Source organism: Lactuca saligna, chromosome 7 (assembly GCF_052625555.1).
Source record: "Lactuca saligna cultivar CGN05327 chromosome 7, ASM5262555v1, whole genome shotgun sequence".
Taxonomy (NCBI): domain Eukaryota; kingdom Viridiplantae; phylum Streptophyta; class Magnoliopsida; order Asterales; family Asteraceae; genus Lactuca; species Lactuca saligna.
Window position 1 is genome coordinate 19,133,604 of NC_136423.1, and position 13,091 is coordinate 19,146,694.

Here is a 13,091-nt window from a genome sequence, read left to right on the forward strand (position 1 = left end):
TTCTTTAATTGGATCTTCTACTTGCTCATGGTGATCTTCTTCTTGCTCATGGAGCTTATGACTAGTTTGAAGATTTGGATCATATTTTTCTGCTTCATAGGTGGTGCTTTGAAGCCGAATACCTTCAATCGTTAGAAATTCATGGCTAGTTTCAGACATCACAGACACTTCAGAGTTTCAAATACATTTCACCATTTGGTTTTCATTATGTTTCATTTTATTACCATACTTTCTAGTCAGATTACTGTATTATAGCCTTGTATCACTTATTATATCTCTCATCGTTTCTAAGCATTTAGGGAGAGAATGTTGGAGCATTGAAATGCTCTATAAATAACGAGTGATAGTTGGGTTGTATTTTTCTCTTTATTGTATTGTAGGTGTTTTTCTCTCCCTCTTATATAAAGGGAGAGTTGGTCATTTTTCTTAAGTGTGCACTTCCAAAATGTAATTTTTAGAGAGAGAGAATTTGGTGGGATCACTCCCCACCAAGGGAGAATCTTCTCTCCCACTCATGTTCATGTAACATTTTTATGTTTATCTCTCTTCTCTTTTCTTATCTATGAAGTTCTCATCTTAATGTTCTTCATGTTATATATTGTTATACCCGATGAATCTCAATATATTTTTCTTTTGCACCCACCGATCGTTCAAAATGGGTTCTATCACGACTCGAATGACTATTCTTATATATATATATATATATATATATATATATATATATATATATATATATATATATATATATATATATATATATATATATTAAACTTTTAATTATAGATACATAGTATAAGGTGTATTTTAAAACATTTTAAAATCACAAGGATTTAATCTTTTAATAAATTAAAGTTTTAATTTAATTAAATTTAAACCATTTTAAGGATTCATTAATTATATTTTAATTAATCATTTAATTAAATTAATAATAAGATCCATAAGGATAATTTTAATCATATAAATTTATCATTATCTTATCTATAATTATTCCTAAGATTTACAGTTTTATTTGATTACCTAATATGACCAAAAATCGGATTATGGCAGAATACATAAAAGATAATTACCAAATAAATCAAATTAGGCAAGAAAATTTGAAAATTCGAAATATATTGTGCTCACGCCGTGAGCATGGACTGCTCTCGTCATGAGTCCAGTCTGGCAGCAAACAAATTCGAATTTTAACTGTCCTCACGTAGTGAGCATATATGCTCACGTTGTAAGATCGGTTTTTTTAGAAAAAAACCAATTTTTGTTCAGGTTCAAGCAATATACATTCAATTGTTAAACAACCTATACTCTGATACCACTAATGGGTTCTACATGTATTAACGCAAATAAAATCCTTAACTCTTAAGGATACATGCAACCTAAAGATCTATGTCATAACTTTATTGAAGTGACATTCTATTGAGCAACAAAAGCTATAAACCCTAGGCTAGTTTTTGACTATAACAAAACCAAAGTAAGGTTTACATACCTTTTAGTTATTGTAGTAAATAACTAATCAAAACCTTCTTGAAAAACTCTTGAAAGCAAACACTACATGTGTTGTGCCTCTAATTGTTCACACCCAAACCCTAGCAATCATGGAGCTTGAAGAGAGAGAGGAGAGTGGTGGAAATTCGGCATAGCTATGGTCTAGATGTCATAGCCAAAATTACTAGGTATAAGGGTCTTTATATAGTGTAACTTGAAAACCCTAGATAACCCTAAAAGGAATAAAATAATATTATTTCTTTTGGTAACTATCCAAGTTCCTAATTATCCTCCAAGGATAATTCTAGAATCCCTAAACACCTCCTAAAACCTTCCAAGGCTCTAGGATGGTTCTAGAAGCCTCTTGCTCAACTAATGAACAATTACACTTTAACCCCTACACTTTTAATTAATCCAATTAATCCTAAATTCATTCCAATTAATTTCTGATTAATTCTTAATTAAGTATTACTAGTTCTAATTAATATATTATTCTCATAATATATTAAAAAAAACATTTATTTTGATTTCTAATTAATTCATCAACCATATAATAAATTAATAAATCAGTCTCTCTCTCTAAAAGTTATCCTATTCAATTACTAGGTTTGAGGGCAACCCAAAAGATTGTACTACTATCAATTCAAGTTTATGATGGGTTTTAGCCATAAGAACTTTCCTATGTGCGCATGCAAAACCCTAATGCTTGGATCTAGGCTTTCTAGTCAAACATGCTTTGAATCCAAGACTTCTAATAACTATTTAGGTGTAATAACAATATTGAAACAGATCTAGAATCATACCTTTGAATTCCTTGTTGATCTTGTTGTCTTGGAGCTTCTAGAGTCACAATTGTCACTCCTCTAATGGCTTACAAACACCAAATAGCAAGGAGGATGATTTGAGAGAGAGGAGAGGGGAGGAATTCGGCCAGAGTATCTTTACTTTGGATGGGGTACCGAATTCTCTATCCCATAGGGTCTATTTATACTTGTAGACTCCTTAAGGGTTACAGCTTAAACCCTAATTGGATAACTTAGACTTTAAGTGATCCTAATCCTTACTTTGGATAACCCTTGGACGAATTTGAGGCTATCCCAAGCCCTAGAATTCGTCCATCCTCTATCCAATAAGGATTTACAGTCTAAATTGTAACTATCAAACAATTGACAGTTTATACCCTCTTATTTAATTAATCTCCTTAAGTCACCAAATTAATACTAATTAATCTATGACTTATATTAATCAAATAACTATATATTATTCTCATAATATACTAATAATATTTACTTTCTCTTAATAAATCATCCTATCAAGTTGCTATGGTGAAGGCAACCCAAAAGGACCATGCACAATCGGGTCAAATACTTGCCTAATATAGTTGCAGCCTTAGACACTATTCCAACAGTCTCCCACTTGGATAAGTCTAGTAACTATATGCGCAGGTACATTCTGATTTGCAATCGTAGCTCTCAAAAACGCTGTCAAACTCTGATCTAATCAATCTTGTCCTTTAGATAAGGGATCGTACAGTCCTCTGTTAGATATCATGCTGACAATACTATGGAACAGTTAGTCTAGCATTTGGTTTCTCGATCTCCGATTTAATTGACATAAAACTTAATCGAACACATCAATTCAGTTCTGACCGGGCCCAGTACATAAGTCAAATCAAATCATCAAGCGGCCGAGATATCACTTTTTCCTTCTTAGGATAAAAGTTACAGATAAACTTCGACTTATATGCATTTACTTATTCATTAACCAACTACACACAACAATGTGTTTTATAACATCGAGTTACCAATGCGTTTTCGCATTATCAATGTACAATCAATTAACCAATAACAAACCATATATCTAGGTTTTAAGACTATATGGTATTATCGTCTTGCGATCACCCTTTTATATCATATTCCATAAGGTGATTCCAGCAAGCGCGGGTTTGTTCCAATGCTCAAACCTAGTTCATAAGCAGTCATGAACGTTGCAGCAATGTTTTGCTATGTCTAACACCATTTAGACACTCTACATACCTATTCATGACAATCTTCATTCATATCTACTTCCAACATATGAAAGATTGTGGACTATTTGAATAATTCGATTATTCTTAATAAACGCAATCATTCTGGAAGTCAAAACATGCAAAGTGAAACAATAGTTAAACAATTAACATAAGATAGTAACATTACTTATAAATCAAACTCCTTTATTTAATCATCAAATTTCAATTACATTTATCTATTACACGTTCCTAATACTATCTAATATATGCTAATATCATCCTTCAGCCCAATACTCCTAGCATGCTGCAAATGCTTAACCCCACTCAGTCCCTTCGTAAGCGGATCTGTTGGGTTATCTTCTGATGATATTCTCTTCACTACGAGTTGTCCTTCTTCTACACGATGTCTAATAAAGTGATATTTTTGTTTCGATATGTCGTGATCTACCATGATCTCTCGGTTCCTTGGTCAAGGCAACCACTCCCTCATTATCACAGAAAATCTCCATGGGCTCCTTTATGGCAGGTACAACTCCAAGATCACCAATGAAGTTCTTTAGCCATATTGCCTCCTTCGACACTTCGCTCGCTGCGATGTACTCTGATTCGCACGTTGAATCAGCTACGGTTTCCTGCTTGGAACTCTTCCAAGTTACTGCTCCTCCATTCAGGGTAAAGACCCAGCCCGACTGCGAACGGTAGTTGTCCCTGTTGGTCTGAAAACTGGCGTCACTATACCCTCGCACCTTCAAGTCATCACTCCCTCCAAGGACTAAGAACCAGTCCTTCGTCCTCCGAAGGTACTTAAGGATATTCTTCACCGCAACCCAATGGGCTCTGCCAGGATTCCCTTGATATCTACTAACCATGCTGAAAGCAAAGGCTACATCAGGGCGAGTACAAGTCATAGCGTACATGATTGAGCCTACTGTGGAAGCGTATGGAACTCGGCTCATTTCAGCTATCTCGGCTTCGGTACTCGGACTTTGAGTCTTACTCAACTTGGCATTGCTTTGTATCGGTAATTCTCCCTTCTTCGAGTTTTCCATACTAAAACGTTTTAGTACCTTCTCTAAGTAAGTGTTCTGACTAAGTCCTATTAGTCTCTTACTTCTTTCACTTACTATCCTTATTCCTAAAATATAGGAAGCCTCTCCGAGGTCCTTCATAGTGAAGCACTTCCCGAGCCAGGACTTAACTTCCTGCAGAGTCGGGACGTCGTTTCCTATGAGTAATATGTCATCGACATATAGAACGAGAAAGCTTACTACACTCCCACTGGCTTTGACATATACACACGACTCATCTTCGCTTCGTACAAGTCCAAACTCTTTGACTTTCTCATCAAAGAAAAGATTCCATCTGCGAGATGCTTGCTTTAGTCCATAAATGGACTTCTCAAGCTTACACACTCTATTCGGATGCTTCGGATCCACAAACCCTTCTGGCTGAGCCATGTAAACATCCTCAGCCAACTTCCCGTTAAGGAAGGCGGTCTTGACATCCATTTGCCAAATCTCATAATCATGAAATGCGGCAATAGCTAGCATCACTCTAATAGATTTTATCTTCGCAACTGGTGAGAAGGTCTCTTCATAGTCAACTCCGGGAGTTTGAGTAAAGCCTTTCGCAACTAGTCGCGCTTTTAACGTGTGTACTTTTCCATCCACGTCGGTCTTCTTCTTGAAGATCCATTTGCACCCAACGGTATTACATCCAAGCACATTATCAACCAAATTCCAAACTTGGTTATCATACATGGATTGGATCTCGCTATCCATTACCTCTTTCCATTTCGCAGACTCCGGGCCTGCCATGGCTTCCTTATAGCTATTAGGTTCATCAAGATTTATTAGTGTACTATCACTAATATACGTGTCCCCTTCGGTAGTAATATGAAAACCATACAATTGGGGTTGAAACCTAACTCTCTCGGAATGTCTAAGAGGTAATGATATGTCAATCGGTTCAACCGGAGTTTCCTCCTCGGGTTGAGTGCCAGCGGTAGAGGTTCTTTCATCTATCGACTCTTGAATCTCTTCAAGATCGATTTGCCTCCCACTGTCTCCTTGGCCTATAAGTTCTCGCTCTCGGAAAACTCCTCTCCTCGCAACAAAGACAACATTGTCCTTCGGTCTATAGAAGAGATATCCAAAGGATTTCTGCAGGTAGCCGATGAAAATACATCGCTCACTACGAGGTTCGAGCTTGTCGTGAGTATCTCGTCTTACGAAAGCCTCGCAACCCCAAACCTTGATATGTGCTAACGAAGGAGCTTTCCCCGTCCACATCTCGTGAGGTGTTTTGGTAACCTTCTTAGTAGGGACTCGGTTAAGGATATGGGCGGCAGTCTCTAAGGCATACCCCCAAAAAGAGATAGATAGTGAAGCACGACTCATCATAGAGCGAACCATGTCCAACAAGGTTCGATTACGCCTTTCTGCCACACCATTCAATTGTGGTGTCCTAGGTGGCGTCAATTGTGAAACTATTCCACACTCCTTGAGATAATCGTGGAATTCAAGACTTAGGTACTCTCCTCCTCGATCGGATCGAAGCATCTTGATCTTCCTGCCCAATTGATTCTCCACTTCATTCTTGAACTCTTTGAACTTTTCAAAAGTTTCTGACTTTTGCTTGATTAAGTAGATATACCCATATCTACTATAGTCATCGGTAAAAGTCACGTAGAAGCGGTTACCATCCTTCATGGTAGATCTAAACGGTCCACACACATCGGTATGTATGAGGTCCAATAGACCCTCACCCCTTTCGCACGTACCAGCGAAGGGTGACTTAGTCATCTTTCCAAGTAAACAAGACTCGCATGTGTCATCTTCCCAAAGGTCGAATGACTCCAACACTCCATCCTTTTGGAGTTGGGCTATGCGTTTCTTGTTGACATGTCCAAGACGACAACGCCATAAGGATGCTTTATCCATACTATTGGAAGAATCCAAGTACAAAACATCATTTCCTAAGTTATCAACAATCATAACAGTTTCATAAATTCCATTACATGGTATAGCTTCAAAGTAAAAGACACCATTTAGATAAGCTAAAATAGAACCATTCTCATTATTAAAATAAAATCTAAAACCTTGTCTAAACAAACCATGAAAAGAAATGATGTTTCTAGCCATTTCTGGCGAATAGCAACAATTGTTTAAATCTAAAGATAAACTATTCCTAAGCACTAAAGAATACACTCCAATCTTGGTCACAGGCGACGATCTTCTGTTCCCCATGATTAGATTTAATTGTATATATACCTGCGAAAGATGGCTTTATCTTTCCTTCCTTGATGGCTTGCAGATACTCCGGGAAGCTTCTCTTCCAATGTCCTATCTAGTGGCAGTGGTGGCACTCTGCCTCCTTCGGATTAGAGCAGGGCTTACCGGGATCAACTTTGGTCCCACTAGAAGAGGCACCATCTCGGGCTTTCACCTTGCGATGATTCTTTGAAGAAGCCTTCCTCTTCTTTCCTTTTCCTTGTCCAATTGCCAAGACAGGAGCAGCGGGCGGATTGGGAGTTGGTGCAACAGACTTGTCCTTGAAGTTGCTCTCAGCGACCCTCAAGAGACCTTGGAGTTTGCTTAGGGTGACCTCTTTTTTGTTCATGTGATAGGTCATCCTAAATTGATTGTAGCTCGGAGGCAAAGAGTGAAGCACCATGTCGATCGCCAAGTCTTCCCCAAAGTCAACATTTAACTTGCGAAGGCGGTCGACATACCTTTGCATCTTTTGCAAGTGCACGGTAAGAGATTCTCCATGACCCATCTTAGCGGAAATCATGTTCGTGAAAATCTCATAACGCTCTTGTCTCGCGTTTTGATGGTATCGCTCCAATAAGTCTTGATGCATTTCGTACAGATACATGTCCTCGTAGGACTTTTGGAATTCGGAGTTCATAGTCGCGATCATGATGCAATGCACTTTCGTTGCATCACGCTCGTGAGTTTCGAAAGTGGTGATTTCGGCAGGAGTAGCGATTTTGGGGTTGATTTTCTCGAGCTTCTCATCGAGGACATACTCCATATCCTCATAGAGAGCAATCGTGCGAATGTATCTTATCCATTCGCTAAAGTTCGTTCCATCAAAGGTGACCTTTTGACAAAGGCTCATCAAAGTGAAAGAACTCGCAGCAGCATTGTTAGCGTTCGACATGTACAAATAGAAAGGACAAAGATAGATTAGAATATGAATCCCTAATATTCACCCAATAAGAAATTAGGGCTAGGATCCAACAACAATGTTTACACATTAGAAAAGGGATGTCGTAATCTAACATTCAAACATTTTGAAGGTAAGTGAATGATGATTCACTAATTCTCCAACATGAAAAACATAACTTTAAGTCCTAAATGTATTGAGAATTCCTAGGTTCGGATGAGATTCATTGAAACTTTTCAATGGCATGTTTAAATCTCGATATGCCCCTCTCGTTTGTGATTGGGATACCGAGGATCACAAAGCGGGTGTGAATTACCATGCAAATTAACATGGTGCCTTCATTGTAACGATCACCTATTCGATGTGCCGGTAAACCACACACGCTCCATCGAACTATGATAAACAATGAATCACCCTTTGCCACCTTCGCTTAGAACCAATTAGTGTGCCGGTAAACCACACACGCTCCACTAACTTCCTAGCAAGGTGCAAAGTGTAATTTCATGGGATTGCATCAATTCACTTTTCCTAAAGTAACTCAGATTGGGAAATTTTAAGAAAACATTTAGTTACTTTGTATTTCTTATTATACTTTTAATGAGAGTATGAGGTTGCCCTATCCTACCCGTTCGGCTAACGACCCTCCACCAATCAAGCGAGCGGTGGGTGTGAGTGTACACCCATTAAGCGCCATTTTATAGGCCGCAACCTTATACCCACCTTATAGACCGGCTTCGTGAATGAGGCCTACTAACGGTAAGACTAGCATTTAAGTTATACATACATACATACATATATATATATATATATATATATATATATATATATATATATATATATATATATATATATTAATCTTGTAATATTATACTAGTATAGGGTTGTATTTTAAACTTGTAAAATTCTAGGGTTTGAAATTTAAATTGTCTAAATTAAACTTTTAATCACAAAACATAAATTTCAAAACTTGAGGACAAGTTTTAAACATTTAAAACTTAAAGGATCAAATAACAAATAATCTAATCACATAATTGTCCATATTTGATTAATAATTATCATATAAGGAAATCAAATATTTTATTAATTGATAATTATCTTCAATTAGATCAAAAATATAGTCATATATATCACAAAATTGGATTAGGGTTGATCTAATATGATTAAGGTAAGTTTCCATAAGATAAATATGAAAAAATCCCGTTTTTGGCTAATCCTGACGCTCGGACTCGCCGAGTACACAAAGGGACTCGTCGAGTCAGGCCTACTTGCCGAGTCCACTTTGGAACTCGCTGAGTCCATGACTCAGAAACATGAAAATCGAATTTTTCAGTTTAGTTTCATACAATCAAGCAACAATTCAATGAAAACCAAGCTAGGCTCTGATACCACTGATGGGTTTTACCCATAAGAACTTTCCTATGTGCGCATGCAAAACCCTAATGCTTGGATCTAGGCTTTCTAATCAAACATGCTTTGAATCCAAGACTTCTAATGACTATTTAGGTGTAATAACAATATTGAAACAGATCTAGAATCATACCTTTGATTTCCTTGTTGATCTTGTTGTCTTAGAGCTTCTAGAGTCACAATTGTCACTCCTCTAATGGCTTACAAACACCAAATAGCAAGGAGGATGATTTGAGAGAGAGGATAGGGGAGGAATTTGGCCAGAGTATCTTTACTTTGGATGGGGTACCGAATTCTCTATCCCATAGGGTCTATTTATACTTGTAGACTCCTTAAGGGTTACAGCTTAAACCCTAATTGGATAACTTAGACTTTAAGTGATCCTAATCCTTACTTTGGATAACCCTTGGACGAATTTGAGGCTATCCCAAGCCCTAGAATTCGTCCATCCTCTATCCAATAAGGATTTACAGTCTAAAGTGTAACTATCAAACAATTGACAGTTTATACCCTCCTATTTAATTAATCTCCTTAAGTCACCAAATTAATACTAATTAATCTATGACCTATATTAATCAAATAACTATATATTATTCTTTATATTATTCTCATAATATACTAATAATATTTACTCTCTCTTAATAAATCATCCTATCAAGTTGTTATGGTGAAGGCAACCCAAAAGGACCATGCACAATCGGGTCAAATACTTGCCTAATATAGTTGCAGCCTTAGACACTATTCCAACAGTTTATACCAATATATTTATGCGCTTAGACACCCAATCCAACACAAACTTGATCAAAAGTCAAAAAGTTGATGGTCAAAGTCAACAGTCAAAAGTCTCATAGTTGGCGGCCAAAACGTGGCCAAGCTTCTGCCACGTCATGGTGTCCTCAAGACAAAATAGTCGCAGAGACTGTCTATCGGCACACTGTGGAGACCAATCATCCATGTCGTGTGAACTTTATTAGCCATCTTAATGCATTAAGGTCTTAATCACCAAAGCTACCCGTCCATACCTTCCAAAAGGCTTTCCTACATCTAATGCGTTATAAAAATCGGTGCTTTATGGACATTCATGTCCAATGTATGTCTCTTCTAAATAGGTCAAAAACATGAAATAAACAAGCTCAAAGTTGTGCATAAGACATAAAAACATCATAGAACTCTAGATCTTGAAGATATTACCCCAAATGGACCTTAAGGATCCATAAAGTTTCCAACTTTTTGGAGTCCAACCATTCAAACTATACCAAACTTGAAGAATAATGCAAAGAAGCCTAGATCTAGAAGCATGAAGCATAAAGCGTAAAGGTTGGAACTTGAAGATTCACAACGATTTTCACACCCCCAGAGGTCGGCGGAAACACCGAGCAGTGTATCATCATTTCTTGTATCACAGTTCTATGACATAAATTGAACAGTACTAAAGAATTTTATAAAATACATACCTTTATTTATGATTGAAAGTTACATTATTATTGTTTCCTAGTACTTATTACATAATATCCAACTATTGCATATGTCTAATGAACATAAAGGATAATAGTTAAACTTTTCCTTTTTGAGTAACATACCAGCTTATCAAGTTCTTGAAAACACATGAATTTTAAAAATACGTTAACATAAATTTGGTGAGTCCATAAATTTTGACTCCATATAAAATAATAATTATTTCAAGTTTCAAAAGTATACAATTTTAGCTTAAATCTGTCATTCTAACTCATACTTGTCCCTGATATATAGTATATATCCTAGGTATAATGATTTATTTTACTAAATAAGTAGTATACCTATAAGTTTCATATACTATGCATATAAGAGTTTGTAATCCCATACAAACAAAGGTTACTACATATAAATCTTATTTCAATTCTATACAAGTGTGTGTACTTGGTATAATTGTCTACTTTATGAACAAGTAGTATACCTACAATTTCCTTGTACTCGGAATATAAGTGTTTGGGGAACTTATACTTAACATTCATACTTATATATCGACGAAGTATAATGTATTATAGTGCTACCATGAGTCCATAACCGCGGTTGTATGACTAGTTTCAAACCTCTGATTAATGCTAAAAGTTTTGCACCTTCATATAAATTCTACACGCTTCATCGATGTCGGATAACAATAAAATGGGCAAGTTCGTCACCCGTATCATATTGGATTGTAGCTAGCAACCACGGGTGGGGGTGTCAACCCGCATAGATATATACCCAACTTCCTCGCTCGCACGGGATTAACAGTTATAGGTCAGAGGAATTTCACTAAGATTTTCAATCTTAGTTGATGAATACAATAGCTCATGTAGACTTGTCGAGTTCCATTAGTTCTAATAGTGAAAGCATATTCGTGTCTAAAACCCTAAGTTATTAGACTATGCTTTAAGCAGTACTCCTAATATTTATAATACTTAGGTAGTACAATAGCTATAACTTGAGGTAAAACCAGATTTTATCTTAACAAGAAACCAACAATAGCAACATACTTAACAAGTATATATAGAACTCCTAAACAACATACTAGGTTTTATCATGACATAAAACCAATAATAATAATAATAATAATAATAATAATAATAATAATAATAATAATAATAATAATAATAATAATAACAATAATAATAATAATAATAATAATAATAATAATAATATACTTAACAATTAGTATATATAACTCCCGAGTATAACTTCGAGGCTATTTCATATATATATATATATATATATATATATATATATATATATATATATATATATATATATATATATATATATATATATATAGAACACCCGAGTATAACTTAGGTTCTATATTAGTTACAACATGCTAACAAGTTTAAGATACTTGTATGACTTCAAAATATCTGATATATTCTAAGTATATATCATGAAAAACAACTATATATCGGTTAATATAACTATCTATGTTGATACGAACATACTATCATATAAACATATTATTAACTTATATACAATATTTAGCATGCGTTTTCCCCTAAAAACATTAAAAAGTGGGCCTTGAAACTCATCCTAGTAGCATGATTTTATGTAATCTATCCAGAAACGATCAACGGTTCGTGATTGTCGGGCTCGGGATGCGAAATGCCTTCAACAAACGAAAGAAAGAGAAGAGACTTAGGTGTAAGGGATCTTAGGGTGGAACTTGATATTTATAGGTTGACCAAGACAAGTCCATGTCGTGGGATAAATGTCCACGTCGTGAAACTGAGCTGCATCACCTCGTAGACTTGCCATTTGGGACCTAGCATCGGAAGGTGTCACGATACTAAATTCACGTCATGGCCTTTATGTCCATGTCGTGGAGATTTGACACATCACTTCCGTAGCCTTTCCATCTTCATACAAGTTTTGAGAAGTGTCTAAGATCACATCCACGTCGTGAACCTCATTTCCAAATCGTGGAGCATGGCTCATTTAGGGCTTCTGCCACATGTCACGCTCTTAGACTGCTACATTTTTGGAAGATTGTATCTTTTGTATACGAACTCTGTTTTTGACATTATTTATATCCATGCGTAGGTATTTACATGTGCTACAACTCTCTTTTAGATTCCTATAGCTACCTGTCACTATAATTTAACTTTTTTTAATTACAGATCAAGTGAGGACTCGTGAGGACACTTTAAAAAAATTGAAAAAATATTTAAAAAATACAAATCATAAAATCGTGCATAGATCTATGTCTGTGAGAAAAAAATTAGGAAATTTTTTTTTGGATCATTAAAATTGAATCATGGATCATAATTATGCAAAACTAAAAATTAAAATTGAATCATGGATCAATTTTAATGATGCAAAAATTTTTTCAAATTTTTTTCTTCCGAACATAGATCTATGCTCGATTTTATGATTTGTGTTAATGGGGTCCATTTTGAACAAGTGTTGTTATAATTTTATTATACTGGTATGAATGTTAATTGTTGAAACCAATGTGACACGATTGAAAGATTAATAATGATTAATGAATTTGTATCGATATGAATGGTCTGAGCTTCAC